General features: G+C 45.0%; 1 long non-coding RNA gene and 1 pseudogene across 1 annotated transcript; one reads left to right on the top strand and one right to left on the bottom strand.

The window, feature by feature from the left end:
* On the top strand, window positions 1-5,490 carry LOC109643771 (desmoglein-2.1-like; annotated as a pseudogene).
* A 232-nt stretch (window positions 5,491-5,722) lies between these two features.
* On the bottom strand, window positions 5,723-22,133 carry LOC138412057 (uncharacterized). The gene is made up of 2 exons (XR_011244580.1): window positions 7,878-22,133; window positions 5,723-7,794 (listed from the first exon to the last, which is right to left on the bottom strand). It is a non-coding gene; the product is annotated as an uncharacterized lncRNA (long non-coding RNA).
* Window positions 22,134-24,137: the final 2,004 nt, after the last annotated feature.

The raw sequence follows: 24,137 nt of genomic DNA on the forward strand, positions 1-24,137 counted from the left end.
ATGAAGACAAAAGGACCCCTGGAGCGTATGTGTTAAGTTTGGGGAGATGAGTGTGTGAGGTGTTGGTGCCAGGTTAAAGAAAGTAGTTAGATGCATGCAAAGAAAGTGAACAGCATAACAGAACTAACATTAACTTTCAAAAAACATATTACCAAATATCACAACACAAGTCAAACTTATAAACATGTCCAGTGGTCTTGTTGGTTTTTGGCTCTTGTTGCGCATCTGTTGGTCAGACCTTATGTTGTGGCCAGTTGTGCTGAAGACGCTCTTGTGTTGCTACCTTTGGAAGGTCTTAGCAGTCTGCTCCTGGCAGGCCTGCTTGAAGTTGGAGAGCTTGGGTAGGGAGGAAGTCTCCCTGGCTGGGAGAGCAGGAGCAGTGCCTACTCCTCTGGGAGCGGTCAGTAGGGAAGAGGAGCAGGAGCAGTACCTACTCCTTCAGGAGTGGTAAGTAGGAAAGAGAGAGCAGGAGCAGGTCTAATCCTTAGGAGCGGACAGCAGGAAAAGAGATAGAGGAGAGGAGAAACTCAGCTTATATTGGCCTTGTGACCTCATGGGTCATTGAAAGTTGTCTCCAGGAGTAGTTTTACCACCTTTGTGTGAAGATGAATCACCCTGGGAGACTGAGTTCTAGAAGCTGTTCTTTGTCTTCAGAGCAAAGGAGACATGCTGTCAGGCTTTTGACGACACATGTAGGCCCAACTATGGTTCACAGATACCAGGTCCCAAAACTATTTCACCACTACCATACAGACAACACAACACAACACAACACAACACAACACAATGCTCTGTTATTCAATACAGTATTAACTCAAATGTTACCATATCTGTCTAACTGTGATGCTTATCCTAAATATATATTTGTAAAATAAATCGCTTATTTAAACATAGCCTATAACTCACCCTATCATTGACAAGCAGCATCTGTGTAGCATCATATAGAATTTTGGGGTTTCTATTTTTGCATTTTTATATTTGCAGCATAACCACGTTCTTTTCACAGTACTCTGGTTCAGTGGATAAAAATGTTGGTGATGTCGTCGTCGTGATGAGAATCAAAGCTCTGGACAAAGACCTTGAAAACACAGACAACTGGGTGACTGTCTTTACAATTGCAAAAGGAAATGAAGATAATATCTTCTCCATTGAGACAGACAAAGAAAGTAATGAGGGAATCCTGAGGTTGATTAAGGTATATATACTCACACAATTTCATTAATTGTTGAATTAAAATATTTTGGTAATTTACATTTTTTTGTAATTACTATAACTGATTTTGGGGTAGGCTCTGTTTGCAACCTCTTATTTCTTGCTGTCTTGTCTTTTAACCTTGACCATGCCCTGGACCTGAACCAAAAGCCTTTGGATTTTGAAGAATTCCAGAATCTTAATCTTGGCCTACTCATTGAGAACGTAGCTCCTTTTGTGGAAGGTGGTGCTATGCTGATGGATGTGGATGTTCTGGTTGGAGAAGGCAGTCCTCTGGCTGCTCGTGTTGGTGCTGGCATTGTCGTTGGTGCTGGTGTGAGTGCAAGGGTCGAGGTGGGAGGAGACAGTGAACTGGAAGGAGGTGGGGACATAGGACCTAATTCTGGGGCAGGTCTTGCCCCTGGACTTGCTGTTATACCTGGTGTCAAAACAGGACCAGTGACAAAGCCACATGCACCAACAAAAACTTATGCTATTAAGATAGCAGTGAATAATGTGCCAGAGGGTCCAGTATTCATACCTGATATTAAGAATGTTCCTGTATCAGAAGATCAAAAAGAAGGTCCTGAGGATGGTGTGATCACAGTGTTTGCTGCTCTCAATCCAGACACAGGAATACCAGCTGAAGATGTAAGGTTAGTTAAACTGCACAAGCTACACATGATAGTTCATTAAACAAGGAGAGTTGACAGCCAACATAGCAGGGTTGAAAATATTGTAAATCATTTTGCAGAATAAGGTCATGAAATTGACTGGACACATTGATAAAACGATCTGATAATACTGATCCAATATTTTCAAGACATTTAACTCAGTAATGAAACACTTAACCTAATGTTTATTTGGACATATATATAATATAATAGTAAAATACTTCTTTGATGTTGATCACCAGTTACCTCAATTATATTGTATTTGGCTGCAATGCTAACCTTAATCCGAAACTCATAGTGTTTTTTGGACTCAACATAATATGCATAGTGTTGAGTAGATAATGAGTAATTTTTTTATATTTTGTTGTGAATTACCCCTTTAAATAGTTGAAGATGCTGCCATAACTAATGGTATTCTTGAGTATATAAGATTAACATCACTCTCCTCATTGCAGCCAAGAGGCAATAACCTTAGCATAAATACTAAAAGGACAGGAAACAGCAACATTGTGTTCATCACTGAGCCTTGGAGGTGTTGACAGGTCTATACCATTTTCCCCTGCTTCCAAAGTTTATGTTGAGTTTGGCCAATCATTTTTTGTCGTTATATACTGACTCAGACATGACTACAAATGATCTTCTAATATAATTCTATAGCAAGAAATTGATTTAGCACATTTAACCAAATTTAAACATTTCCTTTTAACAAATATGATTAAACAATTAAACACTGTTTACTGTTACTGTTCTTGTTAATTGTTTCCTTACTAACATATTTGTTGTTGTTCAGTAATGCTAAAGTCTACGATCCAGACAACTGGTTTACCATTGATGAAGAATCAGCTGTGATTAAACTCAACAAGGTACCAGATAGAGAGTCACCATTCTTGGAGAATGGCACCTACATTGCCAAGATTCTGGCAATTACCAAAGGTAATACTTTTACGTTTTTATGCCTCCACATCAGCAACAGCCAGTGACCGGAAGCATTATGTTTTCATGTTGTCTGTTAGCACGTCCCATCTTTGTGATCATATCTCAAGAATGCATTGGAGAAATGTAGGGCTCAAGAGCTCATGAATGAGCTAATATAATATCTCAGGAACTCCTTCAGCCAATCCATTCAAATTTGTTACAAATATTCACTTGGACTCCAAACTGAACTAAAGAGAATTTGGTGATCAAAGGTCACCATGACCTAATGTTTTTTTGAATATGATATTCAGGGAACACACATAAGGACTTTCAATGTGACCTCACATCCATGTCTTAGCAGCACCTCTTGTCACATTGGCACATATGCTTACTTGGACTGAGGGATGTCTTGACACTTATCACAATCTTTGTGGTCAGCATGCCTATTGTGATAATTTGTAAGAGATTTAATACACTGAAATTTTTTTTGATACAAATAAAAAACAATTAAGACAAGTTCAGCAGGTCAATCCCATTCTTCTCTTTGAGAGAATTAATGCTGTCTTGAAACATCCTGCAGTTTGGACTTTAGTGGAAGGCACTTCCTATTGCCCTAACATTTTTCACATTCATCCAAGGTGTTAATGTTTTACCAGAAAGCACTGCAGATTAATTTTAATAGGACCATTGCCATCCATAATTTGTGTTAGTAAGAGATTAAAATTATAAATCAAGGTGTCAGACAAAGACAAATTGAAATAGGATCAGCAAGTGACTGGGTGCCCCTAAGAGAGTTAGGATATCTAGAGATCTATCAGATGTCTCTCCGAAAATTGAGTGTTTTTTCATAAATTTTGCTTGTGGCATCCAGCCACCATAGAAAAAAATACAAAAGTGATTTGAAATCCCAATGTCCAGAGTGCATGTTGGTCAAGGCCTTTAGAAATATCTTGGTCAAGGGTGTGACTATGATTACATCCAGGAACATGGGTGTATGAACTGTCAGAAAAATGTCAGTTAACCTAAATATTTATGAGATGTGAGAGCAGTTCATAGAATGAGAAGCCCAGGGGTGAAATTATTTACTCCCACTGCCGATTTTACCAGTCAATCTAAGAGATTATACATTTTGACATTGTCTCAAAAACAACCTTTAAGGTCAGGATAACTGAGAAATGTGTAATAAACAGAAACAGAAAGAATATCCTTAGGGATGTTACATTTATTTGTTGGAAAAGCATACCTAGTATTGGCAGAATATTTAAAATTTCTTACTGTAGTTACAGTAGGAGGAGCTAGTTAAGGTAGGCCTTCACCGCTAACTGTATTATTACAGAAGAGGGATCTTTATGTTTGTGTGCTCTTATAATGTGCTGTTTGACTAACTATGCTATTGTTATCCTCAGACATGCCATCAAAGACAGCAACAGGAACACTAGCAATTCAAGTAATTGACTCCAATGACCATTGTCCCACACTCACCACCACGTACAGCAGTCTGTGTTCCAATGAAAAAACTGTTTTTGTTACTGGCTATGATAAGGATGTTAGTCCCAACAGTGCACCATTCACATTTAGAGTCATACCTGATGGGACATGAGGAAGCTGGGCTGTAGAAGCCATCAATGGTAAGAATGTGTGCAAATCTGATTATCAACAGAGGGCAAAATGGATATATTGGTGATTATTCTTTCTGCATAAATTGATCATAGACTAATAACTTTATTGAAAATTGCTCAGCAATTATTCTGTAGAGGAATAAAGTATAGTAATGTTCACTGCTGAAAGGAAAATTTGCAAAGAGCTGTGCCATACAAATGTTGCCCTGATTATTTGTATTTTACTGTATCATATTTTGATTGACAGAAATAAATTCAATTTATAAACTGATTTACAAATTCAAAATAAAGATTACAAATTAAATTTGATGTCCCTGTAATGGTGGCATTCAATGGTGGAAATAGTAGAGGTAATATTCCACTACTCATGTCACTGCTGCAACTACAAGATAAAATAGTAATATAATACTGTGCATGTTTGACAGCCCTCCATACTTTATTGCATATAGAGACCACTGCCGCTCTTCACTCTCAGGAGGAACTGTGGCCTGGTTCATATGAGCTCCAAGTGCAGGTGATGGATGCTCAGGGTCTGTCCTGCTCAGCCAATGAGGTTTTTACAGTGGATGTTTGTACCTGTGTGGAAACAGAGACCTGCAGCTTAAAGTCAGTGATCTGTCAAATGCTCTGTTTCTAATTGCTATTAACAAACCACTTTTGGATGGGTATTTTTCTCAATGGTGGACTTAACAAAATGAGACCAATTCCAAACCTGGACTGTTATTTCTCAGTCTTTTTTATTGTGGGTGTGTATATCTTTACAATACAGTGACTCCATATAACAGGGGCCATTGTTGCAACTTTATGCTGACACATAAAAAAGTGTAACTATACAAGTATAGAGACGTCCTTAAATAAAATAACAATTAAATTATATGAGTCTTTAAAATTTGATTATACTTGCCAATGATATTCTGGTCATACCTGAATTGAAAGAGAATTGAGGATTTGTTTCTGCTTTAAAAATGTAAAAGCCCAATCAGATAATTCCACACATATTGGTGATGACTGTAGGTTATAGATGGAATTATATTTGTTTTGTGTGTTTGTCATTGCATAATAATTCAAATGTACTGCTTTCATGGTTTGGACTTTTCTTACTAGACAAAGCATGTTTTAAACATAATATCTGGTTCATGAACATACATGTCTGCAACTGCATGTCAGAGGGATATGATTATCATTACGTATATCACTGATTATTGTGTCATTATGTTATTTTTAAAATCATAAATAAAGTTGTTACACTTGTGGTATCACCCGAGGTGTAACCACTAAGCAGGGTGTAGGGCGGTGCGTCACAGAAGCATAGAGAAGTCAAAAAAGGGTTTCAAACAAAGTCCGGTTTATTAAGTAACCAAAAGTCTCTCCGGCAGCAAAACATAAAGTTCATCAAACGGTCATTTGTTATCCTCCATCCACTTGCTTGTCAGGGGGATCCTCTCCAAAGTATCTTCCTCCACGTCTCCTGCTTCCTGCTTGTTGCTGGTCTCCATTCCTTTGTTCTCCTCTCTCGCTCCCACACCTGAGCTCCCGCTTTAATGAGGGCTGAGGCCTTGGCACCTCCCCCAGCCGTGCCTTCTGGGAAATGCAGTTCTCTCGGCATCCATCTTGTGGGGATGTAGCCACTCTCAGGGTGAGGCACATAACGCCCCTCTATAACCCGCCCCCTTGTGATGCCACACACTGTATACTGTGTGTTGTATACAGTATGTGTGTTCTTTAGATTTTTTATACAAAGTTTTTTGTGCTGGAGAAGAGTCAGCATAAAGTATTTTGAGTTCACTAAAGTCATCAATCATAGGACAAGGTAAACTAAACTTGAGTTAAATATTGTCAGGCCAATTGTATGTATATAGTGGCTGCTAGCAACAGCCTTTATCTCATTTCAATTTTATATAGAGTAGATCTTGACAATAATTTTCATTGTATTATTTACATTATTTATTATTCCCAGAGCTAGAACTTGGTGGCATTGGTGGGGAAACATTTCCATGGTACAGACCAGGTGAACCAGGAGGATCCTCTCCAGGGTCTTCATCAGGTAAGAGGTGAGGGTCACCGGCCTGAAGTGGTTGGGCTCACTGGGGTTTGCAGTCTTGGGCACTGGAACCACACAGGAGGTCTTCCACAGGGTGGGCACTCTCTCTAGATGGAGGCTCAGGTTGTAGATGTACTGGATGATGTTGCACAGCTCATCAGCACAATCCTTGAGCAGATGCCATCAGGACCGGCAGCCTTCCTCGCTTTGGTCTGTCTTAGCTGCCTCCTCACCTGGTCAGTTGTGATGATGATAGGTGATGTGGGTGAAGGGCTGGGGGTCAGCTCCAGAGGAGGGGGAGGAGGGACGGAGGCAGGAGTGTCTCCTGGTGGTGTCGAGGAGTAGGAGGTGGAAGCCAGCAGGCTTGATATAGTCCGTAATGGATAATTCCATTAATGTCCTCCCCGTGGGGGCTGAGTAACACTTCCCAGTCTGTGTACTCAAAACAGTCCTTCAGCGCCAGGCTGGCCTCCTCAGACCATTTCCTCACATACATCTTGGTGTAGAGAAGCTTGCAAGTTGCCGCAGCATCGGCTGACGGTGGATGTAAACAGCAATCACGATGACTTGTGAGAACTCCAGTGGCAGATAGTATGGCTGGATGCTCACGGCCATCAGTTCAATGTCCTGTGTGCAACAGCGTTCCTTCACACTGACGTGCCTCAGGTTGCACCACCTGGTGTTCACATTAAGCACGATCCCTCCTCCTTTCTTCTTACCGCTGTCCGCTGCGCTGTGGTTCACTCTCAGCAGATGAAAGCCAGTCAGATTGACGGCGGAATCTGGAGTCAGCTTGTTCAGCCATGTCTCTGTGAAGCACAGGAGACTGCTCTCCCGGTATGGTCTCTGCAGCCAGGTCAGCACAGTCAGCTTGTCCATCTTATTAGGAAGCGATCTAACGTTTCCCATGACAACAGAAGGTACACAGGGCTTGTACCTCCTCTTGCTTTCCTGTCACTTGACTCTGGCTATGCAGCCCCGTCTCCTTCTCCTGTTGTCAGCAGGGACCATCACTCTCTCCTCGGGGAGCATCTCTTTGTTCATCAGGGCCATCAGCTGATCCAGAGTGTAAACAATGGGACTGCGGCTGAGCTTCTCTCCGCTGGTCATGTTTACAGTTAGAAAGTTGTGAAAAAACTACTTAAAGGTGCTGAGTATGTGTTAACACCTGCACGCTGATTTTTGTCTGGTAAAACTTCAGAATTTACCAAAACACAGGCACATACAAAGAGTAACTGCAACAGGCTGCTGGTCCCATCCGGCGCCACTCCTTCCCACCATGTTGTGCATGGTTCAAAAGCAAACTTTGTATCCAATTCTTCTGAGTTTGCATGCAGGTGATGTCTAGAAACAGCTTTAAAAATAATAATAAACATAATTTAGGCATAAGTAACATTAAATATTAGTGTTAAGAGTTAAGAGAGAGTGTTTGCTTACCAAATTCAAACTTGGACCTGTTATAAGAGAGGGGCCTGGTAGTTGAGGTTTCCACTGATACCTGACGCTGAGAGATTCTAGGAAACACAGGTGAATTTATTTCTGGGATTGTAATGTTCTTGTGGGAATATACTGTTGGGACGTGACCTTTATCCAATCTCCACAACCTTTTTGGGACCTACTATTTGTGAACCATAGTTGGGCCTACATGTGTAGCCGAAAGCCTGACCGCACGTCTCCTTTGCTCTGAAAACAAAGGAGAGCTTCCAGAACTCAGTCTTCCAGGGTGCTTCATCTTCACACATACAGTAGCTGGTAAAACTGCTCCTGGAAACAACTCTCAACCACTATTGGTCACTTTGTGCCCCATGACCCATGAGGTCACAAGGCCAATAAAAGCAGCGTTCCCCCTCTCCTCTCTCTCTTTCTTACTTACCGCTCCTGGAGGAGTAGGTACTGCTCCTACTCTCCCAGCCAGGGAGACCACCTCCTTTGACTATTTGGCGGCAGCTGTCTTTGTTTTTACACTGTTTTGAAGCAGCTGCCACAAGAGTTTGAGGTAGCTGCCACAGTTGCCACACTGTTTGGTGGCATCTGCCACAGTTGCCACACTGTTTGGCGGCAGCTGTCTTTGTTTTTACACTGTTTTGAAGCAGCTGCCACAAGAGTTTGGAGGCATCTGCCACAGTTGAAACAATGTTTCAAATCAGCTGCCTTTGTCACCACACTGTTTGGCGGCATCTGCCACAGTTGCCACACCGTTTGCCGGCAGCTGCCTTTGTTTTTACACTGTTTTGAAGCAGCTGCCACAAGAGTTTGGAGGCATCTGCCACAGTTGCCACAATGTTTCAAATCAGCTGCCTTTGTTACCACACTGTTTGGCGACATCTGCCACAGTTGCCACACTGTTTGCCGGCAGCTGCCTTTGTTTTTGCACTGTTTGCCGGCAGCTGCCACATAAGTTTGGAGGCATCTGCCACAGTTGCCACACTGTTTCAAGGCAGCTGCCTTTGTGACCACACTGTTTTGCGGCATCTGCCACAGTTGCCACACTGTTTGCCGGCAGCTGCCTTTGTTTTTGCACTGTTTGCCAGCAGCTGCCACAAGAGTTTGGAGGCATCTGCCACAGTTGCCACAATGTTTCAAATCAGCTGCCTTTGTTACCACACTGTTTGGTGACATCTGCCACAGTTGCCACACTGTTTGCCGGCAGCTGCCTTTGTTTTTGCACTGTTTGCCGGCAGCTGCCACATAAGTTTGGAGGCATCTGCCACAGTTGCCACACTGTTTCAAGGCAGCTGCCTTTGTTACCACACTGTTTTGCGGCATCTGCCACAGTTGCCACACTATTTCAAAGCAGCTGCCTTTGTTACCACACTGTTTGGCGGCATCTGCCACAGTTGCCACACTGTTTGCCGGCAGCTGCCTTTGTTTTTGCACTGTTTGCCGGCAGCTGCCACATGAGTTTGGAGGCATCTGCCACAGTTGCCACACTGTTTCGAGGCAGCTGCCACTGTTACCACACTGTTTGGCGGCATCTGCCACAGTTGCCACACTGTTTCAAAGCAGGTGTCTTTGTTTTCAACCTGTTTTGAGGCAGCTGCCACAAGAGCTTGGAGGCATCTGCCACAGTTGCCACACTGTTTCAAAGCAGCTGCCTTTGTTACCACCCTGTTTGGCGGCATCTGCCACAGTTGCCACACTCTTTGGTGGCATCTGCCACAATTGACACACTGTTTGGATGCATCTGCCACAGATGCCACACTGTTTCAAAGCAGCTGCCTTTGTTACCACACTGTTTGGCGGAATCTGCCACAGTTGCCACACTGTTTCAAAGCAGCCGCCTTTGTTACCACACTGTTTGGCGGCATCTGCCACAGTTGCCACACTATTTCAAAGCAGCTGCCTTTGTTACCACACTGTTTGGCGGCATCTGCCACACTATTTCAAAGCAGCTGCCTTTGTTACCACACTGTTTGGCGGCATTTGCCATAGTTGCCATACTATTTGGCGGCAGCTGTCTTTGTTTTTACACTGTTTTGAAGCAGCTGCCACAAGAGTTTGGAGGCATCTGCCACAGTTGCCACAATGTTTCAAATCAGCTGCCTTTGTTACCACACTGTTTGGTGACATCTGCCACAGTTGCCACACTGTTTCAAGGCAGCTGCCTTTGTTACCACACTGTTTTGCGGCATCTGCCACAGTTGCCACACATTCTTGGAGGATCTGCTTTGTTGCAACACTGTTTGTAGGTATCTGCTTTGTTGTCACAAGTGTTTGGCGGCATCTGCCAAAGTTGCCACACTCTTTGGAGGTTGCTGCCACAGTTGTCACACTGTTTCGAGGCAGCTGCCACTGTTACCACACTGTTTGGCGGCATCTGCCACAGTTGCCACACTGTTTGGCAGCAGCTGTCTTTGTTTTCAACCTGTTTTGAGGCAGCTGCCACAAGAGCTTGGAGGCATCTGCCACAGTTGCCACACTGTTTCAAAGCAGCTTCCTTTGTTACCACCCTGTTTGGCGGCATCTGCCACAGTTGCCACACTCTTTGGCGGCATCTGCCACAATTGACACACTGTTTGGATGCATCTGCCACAGTTGCCACACTGTTTCAAAGCAGCTGCCTTTGTTACCACACTGTTTGGCGAAATCTGCCACAGTTGCCACATTGTTTCAAAGCAGCTGCCTTTGTTACCACACTGTTTGGCGGCATCTGCCACAGTTGCCACACTATTTCAAAGCAGCTGCCTTTGTTACCACACTGTTTGGCGGCATCTGCCACAGTTGCCACACTGTTTCAAAGCAGCTGCCACTGTTACCACACTGTTTGGCGGCATCTGCCACACTATTTCAAAGCAGCTGCCTTTGTTACCACACTGTTTGGCGGCATCTGCCATAGTTGCCACACTCTTTGGCGGCATCTGCCACAATTGCCACACTGTTTAGAGGCATTTGCCATAGTTGCCATACTATTTGGCGCCAGCTGTCTTTCTTTTTACACTGTTTTGAAGCAGCTGCCACAAGAGTTTGGAGGTAGCTGCCAAGGTTGCCACACTGTTTGGTGGCATCTGCCACAGTTGCCACACTGTTTGGCGGCAGCTGTCTTTGTTTTTACACTGTTTTGAAGCAGCTGCCACAAGAGTTTGGAGGCATCTGCCACAGTTGCCACAATGTTTCAAATCAGCTGCCTTTGTTACCACACTGTTTGGCGACATCTGCCACAGTTGCCACACTGTTTGCCGGCAGCTGCCTTTGTTTTTGCACTGTTTGCCGGCAGCTGCCACATAAGTTTGGAGGCATCTGCCACAGTTGCCACACTGTTTCAAGGCAGCTGCCTTTGTGACCACACTGTTTTGCGGCATCTGCCACAGTTGCCACACTATTTCAAAGCAGCTGCCTTTGTTACCACACTGTTTGGCGGCATCTGCCACAGTTGCCACACTGTTGCCGGCAGCTGCCTTTGTTTTTGCACTGTTTGCCGGCAGCTGCCACATGAGTTTGGAGGCATCTGCCACAGTTGCCACACTGTTTCAAGGCAGCTGCCTTTGTGACCACACTGTTTTGCGGCATCTGCCACAGTTGCCACACTGTTTGCCGGCAGCTGCCTTTGTGACCACACTGTTTTGCGGCATCTGCCACAGTTGCCACACTATTTCAAAGCAGCTGCCTTTGTTACCACACTGTTTGGCGGCATCTGCCACAGTTGCCACACTGTTGCCGGCAGCTGCCTTTGTTTTTGCACTGTTTGCCGGCAGCTGCCACATGAGTTTGGAGGCATCTGCCACAGTTGCCACACTGTTTCAAAGCAGCTGCCACTGTTACCACACTGTTTGGCGGCATCTGCCACACTATTTCAAAGCAGCTGCCTTTGTTACCACACTGTTTGGCGGCATCTGCCATAGTTGCCACACTCTTTGGCGGCATCTGCCACAATTGCCACACTGTTTAGAGGCATTTGCCATAGTTGCCATACTATTTGGCGGCAGCTGTCTTTCTTTTTACACTGTTTTGAAGCAGCTGCCACAAGAGTTTGGAGGTAGCTGCCAAGGTTGCCACACTGTTTGGTGGCATCTGCCACAGTTGCCACACTGTTTGGCGGCAGCTGTCTTTGTTTTTACACTGTTTTGAAGCAGCTGCCACAAGAGTTTGGAGGCATCTGCCACAGTTGCCACAATGTTTCAAATCAGCTGCCTTTGTTACCACACTGTTTGGCGACATCTGCCACAGTTGCCACACTGTTTGCCGGCAGCTGCCTTTGTTTTTGCACTGTTTGCCGGCAGCTGCCACATAAGTTTGGAGGCATCTGCCACAGTTGCCACACTGTTTCAAGGCAGCTGCCTTTGTGACCACACTGTTTTGCGGCATCTGCCACAGTTGCCACACTGTTTGCCGGCAGCTGCCTTTGTTTTTGCACTGTTTGCCGGCAGCTGCCACATAAGTTTGGAGGCATCTGCCACAGTTGCCACACTGTTTCAAGGCAGCTGCCTTTGTTACCACACTGTTTGGCGGCATCTGCCACAGTTGCCACACTGTTGCCGGCAGCTGCCTTTGTTTTTGCACTGTTTGCCGGCAGCTGCCACATGAGTTTGGAGGCATCTGCCACAGTTGCCACACTGTTTCAAGGCAGCTGCCTTTGTGACCACACTGTTTTGCGGCATCTGCCACAGTTGCCACACTGTTTGCCGGCAGCTGCCTTTGTTTTTGCACTGTTTGCCGGCAGCTGCCACATGAGTTTGGAGGCATCTGCCACAGTTGCCACACTGTTTCGAGGCAGCTGCCACCGTTACCACACTGTTTGGCGGCATCTGCCACAGTTGCCACACTGTTTGGCAGCAGCTGTCTTTGTTTTCAACCTGTTTTGAGGCAGCTGCCACAAGAGCTTGGAGGCATCTGCCACAGTTGCCACACTGTTTCAAAGCAGCTTCCTTTGTTACCACCCTGTTTGGCGGCATCTGCCACAGTTGCCACACTCTTTGGTGGCATCTGCCACAATTGACACACTGTTTGGATGCATCTGCCACAGTTGCCACACTGTTTCAAAGCAGCTGCCTTTGTTACCACACTGTTTGGCGGAATCTGCCACAGTTGCCACACTGTTTCAAAGCAGCCGCCTTTGTTACCACACTGTTTGGCGGCATCTGCCACAGTTGCCACACTATTTCAAAGCAGCTGCCTTTGTTACCACACTGTTTGGCGGCATCTGCCACAGTTGCCACACTGTTTGAAAGCAGCTGCCACTGTTACCACACTGTTTGGCGGCATCTGCCACACTATTTCAAAGCAGCTGCCTTTGTTACCACACTGTTTGGCGGCATCTGCCACAGTTGCCACACTGTTTAGAGGCATTTGCCATAGTTGCCATACTATTTGGCGCCAGCTGTCTTTGTTTTTACACTGTTTTGAAGCAGCTGCCACAAGAGTTTGGAGGTAGCTGCCACAGGTGCCACACTGTTTGGTGGCATCTGCCACAGTTGCCACACTGTTTGGCGGCAGCTGTCTTTGTTTTTACACTGTTTTGAAGCAGCTGCCACAAGAGTTTGAAGGCATCTGCCACAGTTGCCACACTGTTTGCCGGCAGGTGCCTTTGTTTTTGCACTGTTTGCCGGCAGCTGCCACATGAGTTTGGAGGCATCTGCCACAGTTGCCACACTGTTTCAAGGCAGCTGCCTTTGTTACCACACTGTTTTGCGGCATCTGCCACAGTTGCCACACTATTTCAAAGCAGCTGCCTTTGTTACCACACTGTTTGGCGGCATCTGCCACAGTTGCCACACTCTTTGGCGGCATCTGCCACAGTTGCCACACTGTTTGCCGGCAGGTGCCTTTGTTTTTGCACTGTTTGCCGACAGCTGCCACATAAGTTTGGAGGCATCTGCCACAGTTGCCACACTGTTTCGAGGCAGCTGCCACTGTTACCACACTGTTTGGCGGCATCTGCCACAGTTGCCACACTGTTTGGCAGCAGGTGTCTTTGTTTTCAACCTGTTTTGAGGCAGCTGCCACAAGAGCTTGGAGGCATCTGCCACAGTTGCCACACTGTTTCAAAGCAGCTTCCTTTGTTACCACCCTGTTTGGCGGCATCTGCCACAGTTGCCACACTCTTTGGTGGCATCTGCCACAATTGACACACTGTTTGGATGCATCTGCCACAGTTGCCACACTGTTTCAAAGCAGCTGCCTTTGTTACCACACTGTTTGGCAGAATCTGCCACAGTTGCCACACTGTTTCAAAGCAGCCGCCTTTGTTACCACACTGTTTGGCGGCATCTGCCACAGTTGCCACACTATTTCAAAGCAGCTGCCTTTGTTACCACACTGTTTGGCGGCATCTGCCACAGTTGCCACACTGTTTGAAAGCAGCTGCCACTGTTACCACACTGTTTGGCGGCATCTGCCACAGTTGCCACACTGTTTCAAAGCAGCTGCCACTGTTACCACACTGTTTGGCGGCATCTGCCACACTATTTCAAAGCAGCTGCCTTTTTTACCACACTGTTTGGCGGCATCTGCCATAGTTGCCACACTTTTTGGCGGCATCTGCCACAATTGCCACACTGTTTAGAGGCATTTGCCATAGTTGCCATACTATTTGGCGGCAGCTGTCTTTCTTTTTACACTGTTTTGAAGCAGCTGCCACAAGAGTTTGGAGGTAGCTGCCAAGGTTGCCACACTGTTTGGTGGCATCTGCCACAGTTGCCACACTGTTTGGCGGCAGCTGTCTTTGTTTTTGCACTGTTTGCCGGCAGCTGCCACATAAGTTTGGAGGCATCTGCCACAGTTGCCACACTGTTTGCCGGCAGCTGCCTTTGTTTTTGCACTGTTTGCCGGCAGCTGCCACATAAGTTTGGAGGCATCTGCCACAGTTGCCACACTGTTTCAAGGCAGCTGCCTTTGTTACCACACTGTTTTGCGGCATCTGCCACAGTTGCCACACTATTTCAAAGCAGCTGCCTTTGTTACCACACTGTTTGGCGGCATCTGCCACAGTTGCCACACTGTTGCCGGCAGCTGCCTTTGTTTTTGCACTGTTTGCCAGCAGCTGCCACATGAGTTTGGAGGCATCTGCCACAGTTGCCACACTGCTTCAAGGCAGCTGCCTTTGTGACCACACTGTTTTGCGGCATCTGCCACAGTTGCCACACTGTTTGCCGGCAGCTGCCTTTGTTTTTGCACTGTTTGCCGGCAGCTGCCACATGAGTTTGGAGGCATCTGCCACAGTTGCCACACTGTTTCGAGGCAGCTGCCACCGTTACCACACTGTTTGGCGGCATCTGCCACAGTTGCCACACTGTTTGGCAGCAGCTGTCTTTGTTTTCAACCTGTTTTGAGGCAGCTGCCACAAGAGCTTGGAGGCATCTGCCACAGTTGCCACACTGTTTCAAAGCAGCTTCCTTTGTTACCACACTGTTTGGCGGCATCTGCCACAGTTGCCACACTCTTTGGCGGCATCTGCCACAATTGCCACACTGTTAAGAGGCTTTGTTTTTACACTGTTTTGAAGCAGCTGCCACAAGAGTTTGGAGGTAGCTGCTACAGTTGCCACACTGTTTGGTGGCATCTGCCACAGTTGCCACACTGTTCGGCGGCAGCTGTCTTTGTTTTTACACTGTTTTGAAGCAGCTGCCACAAGAGTTTGGAGGCATCTGCCACAGTTGCCACAATTTTTCAAATCAGTTGCCTTTGTCACCACACTGTTTGGCGGCATCTGCCACAGTTGCCACACTGTTTGCTGGCAGCTGCCTTTGTTTTTGCACTGTTTGCCGGCAGCTGCCACATGAGTTTGGAGACATCTGCCATAGTTGACACACTGTTTCGAGGTAGCTGCCACAGTTTCCACACTGTTTCAAGGCAGCTGCCTTTGTTACCACACTGTTTTGCGGCATCTGCCACAGTTGCCACACTATTTCAAAGCAGCTGCCTTTTTTACCACACTGTTTGGCGGCATCTGCCACAGTTGCCACACTCTTTGGCGGCATCTGCCACAATTGCCACACTGTTTAGAGGCATTTGCCATAGTTGCTATACTATTTGGCGCCAGCTGTCTTTGTTTTTACACTTTTTTGAAGCAGCTGCCACAAGAGTTTGGAGGTAGCTGCCACAGTTGCCACACTGTTTGGTGGCATCTGCCACAGTTGCCACACTGTTTGGCGGCAGCTGCCTTTGTTTTTGCACTGTTTGCCGGCAGCTGCCACATGAGTTTGGAGGCATCTGCCACAGTTGCCACACTGTTTCGAGGCAGCTGCCACTGTTACCACACTGTTTTGAGGCAATTGCCACAAGAGTTTGGAGGTAGCTGCCACAGTTGCCACACTGTTTCAAGACAGCTGCCTTTGTTACCACACTGTTTTGCGGCATCTGCCACATTTGCCACACTATTTCAAAGCTTGGAGGCATCTGCCACAGTTGCCACACTGTTTCAAAGCAGCTTCCTTTGTTACCACCCTGTTTGGCGGCATCTGCCACAGTTGCCACACTCTTTGGCGGCATCTGCCATAATTACCACACTGTTTGGATGCATCTGCCACAGTTGCCACACTGTTTCAAAGCAGCTGCCTTTGTTACCACACTGTTTGGCGGCATCTGCCACAGTTGCCACACTGTTTCAAAGCAGCTGCCTTTATTACCACACTGTTTGGCAGCATCTGCCACAGTTGCCACACTGTTTCAAAGCAGCTGCCACTGTTACCACACTGTTTGGCGGCATCTGCCACAGTTGCCACACTATTTCAAAGCAGCTGCCTTTGTTACCACACTGTTTGGCAGCATCTGCCACAGTTGCCACACTCTTTGGCAGCATCTGCCACAATTGCCACACTGTTTAGAGGCATTTGCCATAGTTGCTATACTATTTGGCGGCAGCTGTCTTTGTTTTTACACTGTTTTGAAGCAGCTGCCACAAGAGTTTGGAGGTAGCTGCCACAGTTGCCACACTGTTTGGTGGCATCTGCCACAGTTGCCACACTGTTTGGCGGCAGCTGTCTTTGTTTTTACACTGTTTTGAAGCAGCGGCCACAAGAGTTTGGAGGCATCTGCCACAGTTGCCACAATGTTTCAAATCAGCTGCCTTTGTTACCACACTGTTTGGCGGCATCTGCCACAGTTGCCACACTGTTTGCCGGCAGCTGCCTTTGTTTTTGCACTGTTTGCCGGCAGCTGCCACATGAGTTTGGAGGCATCTGCCACAGTTGACACACTGTTACGAGGCAGCTGCCACTGTTACCACACTGTTTTGAGGCAATTGCCACAAGAGTTTGGAGGTAGCTGCCACAGTTGCCACACTGTTTCAAGGCAGCTGCCTTTGTTACCACACTGTTTGGCGGCATCTGCCACAGTTGCCACACATTCTTGGAGGAGCTGCTTTGTTGCAACACTGTTTGTAGGTATCTGCTTTGTTGTCACAAGTGTTTGGCGGCATCTGCCAAAGTTGCCACACTCTTTGGAGGTTGCTGCCACATTTGCCACACTGTTTCGAGGCAGCTGCCACTGTTACCACACTGTTTGGCGGCATTTGCCACAGTTGCCACACTGTTTGGCAGCAGCTGTCTTTGTTTTTAACCTGTTTTGAGGCAGCTGCCACAAGAGCTTGGAGGCATCTGCCACAGTTGCCACACTGTTTCAAAGCAGCTTCCTTTGTTACCACCCTGTTTGGCGGCATCTGCCACAGTTGCCACACTCTTTGGCGGCATCTGCCACAATTGCCACACTGTTTGGATGCATCTGCCACAGTTGCCACACTGTTTCAAAGCAGCTGCCTTTGTTACCACACTGTTTGGCGGCATCTGCCACAGTTGCCACACTGTTTCAAAGCAGCTGCCACTGTTACCACACTGTTTGGCGGCATCTGCCACAGTTGCCACACTATTTCAAAGCAGCTGCCTTTGTTACCACACTGTTTGGCGGCATCTGCCACAGTTGCCACACTGTTTCAAAGCAGCTGCCACTGTTACCCCACTGTTTGGCGGCATCTGCCACAGTTGTCACACTATTTCAAAGCAGCTTCCTTTGTTACCACACTGTTTGGCGGCATCTACCACAGTTGCCACACTCTTTGGCGGCATCTGCCACAATTGCCACACTGTTTAGAGGCATTTGCCATAGTTGCCATACTATTTGGCGCCAGCTGTCTTTGTTTTTACACTGTTTTGAAGCAGCTGCCACAAGAGTTTGGAGGTAGCTGCCACAGTTGCCACACTGTTTGGTGGCATCTGCCACAGTTGCCACACTGTTTGGCGGCAGCTGTCTTTGTTTTTACACTGTTTTGAAGCAGCTGCCACAAAAGTTTGGAGGCATCTGCCACAGTTGCCACAATGTTTCAAATCAGCTGCCTTTGTTACCACACTATTTGGCAGCATCTGCCACAGTTGCCACACTGTTTGCTGGCAGCTGCCTTTGTTTTTGCACTGTTTGCCGGCAGCTGCCACATGAGTTTGGAGGCATCTGCCACAGTTGCCACACTGTTTGGCGGCATCTGCCACAGTTGCCACACTATTTCAAAGCAGCTGCCTTTGTTACCACACTGTTTGGCGGCATCTGCCACAGTTGCCACACTGTTTCAAAGCAGCTGCCACTGTTACCACACTGTTTGGCGGCATCTGCCACAGTTGCCACACTATTTCAAAGCAGCTGCCTTTGTTACCACACTGTTTGGCGGCATCTGCCACAGTTGCCACACTGTTTCAAAGCAGCTGCCACTGTTACCCCACTGTTTGGCGGCATCTGCCACAGTTGTCACACTATTTCAAAGCAGCTTCCTTTGTTACCACACTGTTTGGCGGCATCTACCACAGTTGCCACACTCTTTGGCGGCATCTGCCACAATTGCCACACTGTTTAGAGGCATTTGCCATAGTTGCCATACTATTTGGCACCAGCTGTCTTTGTTTTTACACTGTTTTGAAGCAGCTGCCACAAGAGTTTGGAGGTAGCTGCCACAGTTGCCACACTGTTTGGTGGCATCTGCCACAGTTGCCACACTGTTTGGCGGCAGCTGTCTTTGTTTTTACACTGTTTTGAAGCAGCTGCCACAAAAGTTTGGAGGCATCTGCCACAGTTGCCACAATGTTTCAAATCAGCTGCCTTTGTTACCACACTATTTGGCGGCATCTGCCACAGTTGCCACACTGTTTGCTGGCAGCTGCCTTTGTTTTTGCACTGTTTGCCGGCAGCTGCCACATGAGTTTGGAGGCATCTGCCACAGTTACCACACTGTTTCGAGGCAGCTGCCACTGTTACCACACTGTTTTGAGGCATTTGCCACAAGAGTTTGGAGGTAGCTGCCACAGTTGCCACACTGTTTCAAGGCAGCTGCCTTTGTTACCACACTGTTTTGCGGCATCTGCCACAGTTGCCACACATTCTTGGAGGAACTGCTTTGTTGCAACACTGTTTGTAGGTATCTGCTTTGTTGTCACAAGTGTTTGGCGGCAGCTGCCTTTGTTGTCACACTTTTTCAAGGCAGCTGCCTTTGTAGCCATACTGTTTGGCGGCATCTGCCAAAGTTGCCACACTCTTTGGAGGCATCTGCCACAGTTGCCACACTCTTTGGAGGCATCTGCCACAGTTGCCACACTGTTTGGCGGCAGCTGTCTTTGTTTTTGCCCTGTTTTGAAGCAGCGGCCACAAGAGTTTGGAGGCATCTGCCACAGTTGCCACAATGTTTCAAATCAGCTGCCTTTGTTACCACACTGTTTGGCGGCAGCTGCCACAGTTGCCACACTGTTTGGTGGCATCTGCCACAGTTGCCACACTGTTTGGTGGTAGCTGCCTTTGTTTTTACACTGTTTTGAGGCAATTGCCACAAGAGTTTGAAGGTAGCTGCCACAGTTGCCACACTGTTTCAAAGCAGCTGCCTTTGTTACCACACTGTTTTGCGGCATCTGCCACAGTTGCCACAGTTTGGAGGCATCTACCACAGTTGCCACATGTTTTTGGAGCAGCTGCTTTTTTGCAACACTGTTTGGAGGTATTTCCTTTGTTGTCACACTGCTTGGAGGCATCTCTCACAGTAGTCACAAGTGTTTTGGGGCAGCTACCTTTGTTGTCACGTCTTTGGGGCAGCTGACTTTGTTGTCATGTGTTTTGGGACAGCTGCCTTAGTTGTCACACTGTTCTGAGGCAGCTGCCTCTGTGTCCACACTGTTTGGAGTTAGCTGTCATAGTTATATACTGGTTTATGAAAGTTTATTAGATAGTTTGTTAGCTCTCGGGGGGTTGCACTCAAAATGCATCAAAAATAGTTTCACATCTATCAGATCCATATCAGTTATGGTGTGACTGATACTGTGCCTGAGTAAACTGTAATAAACCAAAGTAACTTGTACATATTATCCTTGTCTTAAATTTCACACAAGATGTTGAATTACTCCATGATAGCAATGATGCAAAGAGATGCTACTGCTCAGGTAATTTTTAGACTACAACTGTACCAAAGTAGATGGAAAGGAGCAACGTTTAGTGACGGTATTACCAAGTAAACTCTCCATTTATGTTTATGTTCTCTCTTTGCTGAATATATGTATTCAGTGTTTTTGTCTTACAAGACAGCAAAGAGAGACTCACAAAATTGTACCTTCCAATTGCATATAAAGTATTTACAGTTTTATTTGCTATCATTAGTTGTCTTTGTCCCAAATGTTTTTCTTAAGACAGGATGTCATAGGCATTCACCAAGGACTCTTAGATTAATACACTAACATCCATAAGAACATTTAAAATTAACTTATTGTTGCTCCTTCAACTTCAAAATATGTTTTATGAGTGTATATACTAGACATATGACAAACAAAGCTGTATACAACAAACAGCTACTAACCAGCTACTTTTTAACCAAGTTTTATTCTCTTGTCTTCAATATTTATATGAAGTCAGTTAACTGACAAAGACCATATGGACAGTAATATTAATACAGGCTGGCTTATCCTGTTAATAAATAAATTGAAATGTACTGATATTGAAGCTGTTATTTGTACATTCCTGGCTGACCAGTAATTTCAAGTACATCTCCACCAATTACAACTTGAATGACAAGAATTACCTTTTGATGCCAGGTAGACATTCAAAATGTGTAATCGCCTTTTATTTTTTTATGTCTGAATAATTTGTAGAAATGCAGGTCATAATATCTAAATTTAAGCATTCAATAGAATTGTCTATTGTAATGACATATTGGTGTCAGTGATGGTAAATGTTAATAATGGAACCTTAAAAAGGGCTACAGAGCTGCAATAACAGACACCAAAAGCAGGTTTTACATGTGTCAAATATAGCAAAGGTACTGTAGTAAGGACTGGGTTAGAGTGACTTTGATATGATAATGTATTTGAAGTTCACAAGGCACGTACATTAATTGGCTAATGATACATTAATAACAGCTTCTCACCATCATCATTTCAGACAGAGAAGTGAAGTCATAGCAAATTTGAGTCTTTTATTTAACTCATTGAAAAGGTAGAAACTATTCTGCATAAAACATCAGCTGCTGCCTGAGTTCTCCTTTCACCAGCTTCCAGAAAACTTCCATAACAAATTGCCATCGAGAACGTGACGCCTTGACGAGATCATAAAGATAACTTGAACATTTCTGCTATTTTGACTTTAAAACATAACAATCAAAGGCGGGTCTGTGATTTGCCTGTACTTATTTCTTAGATGGCTGGTCTCATGCCCAAGAGTCAAATCTCAATTGATCTATCAGAATCCAAACTGAATGAGCAGAAATGAAAGGAGGTGAAATGAGCTGTAGTGAAAATTGGATTACGTATATTTATAATGTCATAATGCACTGTGTCCATCGGGAAAGATAAAATAAATACTGTTAAATGTTTTTTATTTTTCAAATTGATGTGAAAATGCCAACAAGGTAAATAAACAATCCACAGCCGAGGTTAAAACTAAACTGTGAACAATTTGTTTTAAAATAAACAAAAGTGTCAAGTACAGTTAATAAGTCCACCAGTGATTAACAGGCAAAATGAGGTGCCTGCTCCAGAATGCCAGCTGGAGTCATAGACAGATAAAAAGATAGACTTACAGAATGTTGTGTCTTTTACTGCGCTAATGTGTGAGTGGACAGATGTTGAATGGTCATTCGTTGGGTTATTTGCCCCCAGAAAGTCAAAAAAAAAAGATTATTACTGATTAAAATCAGATGACATTAACTAAATTAGAGCAGATTAAGCCTTATACTCCGATATCCACAAATATCATTGACAAAATGTTCCTGTTAAATAGTGATGAATTATTGTTTGAAAGTTTCAAAAGACATGATAATGATGATAAAATGAGAAATTATTTTTACAAATGCTTACAAGATTAATGTGCTAAATCGGCAATAAAGTTTGAATGTGTATGTGTTGACATTCCTGTATGTAAGTGTTCTTTTGAGGAATTCACTACTGATAGCTGAGGTTATCACTGTTTCTCTGAGACTGAGTCTCTTGACAAAATGATGAACATCAATCAAGGATTTCAGATACATTAGATCATGTGTGATATGCTTGAGATAATTAATGAAATGTGCTATGAAGCATTGAATTAAGTATTAATTAAAATTAGTAACTCACGCATCAACAAGACATAAGTCTACGTGTAATATGTACATTGTGTGAAATCCTGATTTTTAACAGCACAAGCACACAAGCGCTATAAATAAATTTAGTCGGATGAAAATGTAAAAACAATGATATGTCAGACTTCTACTGTTCGAAACCTTTGGGTCCTACTATATGTGAACAATAGTTGGGTATACACATGTAGCCAAAAGCCTGACCACATGTCCCCTGAATGCTATTCCGGTGAATTGGGGTCTTGCAGGTGATTTTTGCTTCACTGCCCTCTCGTTTTTGAAAATCAGCCTTGCATGTACTTCTGATGCAGTTAAAATTGCTTTTGTCTGGAGTCTCCTCTCAGGGCAGGACGCTCAGTGGGCCACTGCTCTGTGGAAGCAAGACTCTCGCTTCAGTTTATCCTTCGATCAATTTCAAGCTGAGATAAATAAGGTCTTTGACCACCCAGTTAAGGGCTCCAACCGGGGACAACGCGGCAATTATGCAAAATAGTTCTGCATTCTGGCCGCGGAGAGTAGCTGGGATGCGCTCACATTACAGAGCTTATTTTCACAGGTGTCACGGTTATGGTATTATTTTGTCATGGTTACAGAGTTTTTGTCACTGGTATTGTATTCTGTCACGTTATGGTGTTTTCTGTCACTGATATTGTATTCTGTCACGGTGTGGGGGTTTCTGTCACTGGTATTGTTTTCTGTCATGGTTATCGTATTTTGTCCTCTTTTAGAAAGAGTGTTTTCAGTTCTAGTTTAAATTGCATTTTTGTTACGTTTGGAATTCATCTTTTAAGTTTGTTCTATATCCCTTCTGTGTCCCTCACTCATGTTCCCTTCTGCTCTCCTCTGTGCTCCATCCTGTGTTGTTCTCTGTGTCCCTCTCCTGTGTTCCCCTCCTTGTCCCTCACTATGTTTCACCCTGTGCCTCTCCTGTGTTCATCCCTGTCTTGGTTATTGTATTTTGTTCTCGTTGTTTTAAGTTTGTTCAGTGTTTCCTGTTTTATTTTGTAGTCCCTGCTCCCAGTGCGTTTTCCCCCTTTGATTTCCTGCCCTCATCAGGTTCACCTGTTTGTCTTGTGCAACCTGTCCCCACTTACTGATTAGTTCAAGTGTGTATATAAGTCTTGGGGTTCCCCCCATGTGGTTGTTGGTACGTCGTCGATTCTTGTCTTAGTCATGTTCATGTGTCCCGTCACCTCTCGCCACGTTTCCCCATAAGTTATTTCCTGTCCTTCCTTTTTCCACTCCTGTTTTTGAGTGCGACTTTTGTTTCTTGAAGATTTCTTTTGTTACTTTTACCTTTTAAATAAAAGACACTTTTTGATTAAACAATATTTAGTTTCTGCGTTTTGGTCCTTCCCTTCCCTTTTTCCTACCACGTTCGTTCTCCTCCCCACACCCCTCTAAACCTGACAACAGGGTCTTGCAGACAGTATTAAAGAATTTGCCATCAAAGATGTTGTGATTATGTACTCTCATTAAACATGGCACCATTAAATGGTGTAGCACAGTTGAAGGATATGAAGTTCTTGACAGTGTAGAGGTTGGCAAAATTCACACTTATGCAACATTAATAAAGACGTGTTTTAAAGAAAATAAACATTCATTATGAAAATAATAAAAGTACAAACACACTCGTTCTCTGCTGAACTTATGGAGGAGCCTATGCAGCTGGGAAAGGCTCGGCTTACTGCAGCAGA

This window comes from Paralichthys olivaceus, chromosome 11, assembly GCF_024713975.1.
Source record: "Paralichthys olivaceus isolate ysfri-2021 chromosome 11, ASM2471397v2, whole genome shotgun sequence".
NCBI lineage: Eukaryota > Metazoa > Chordata > Actinopteri > Pleuronectiformes > Paralichthyidae > Paralichthys > Paralichthys olivaceus.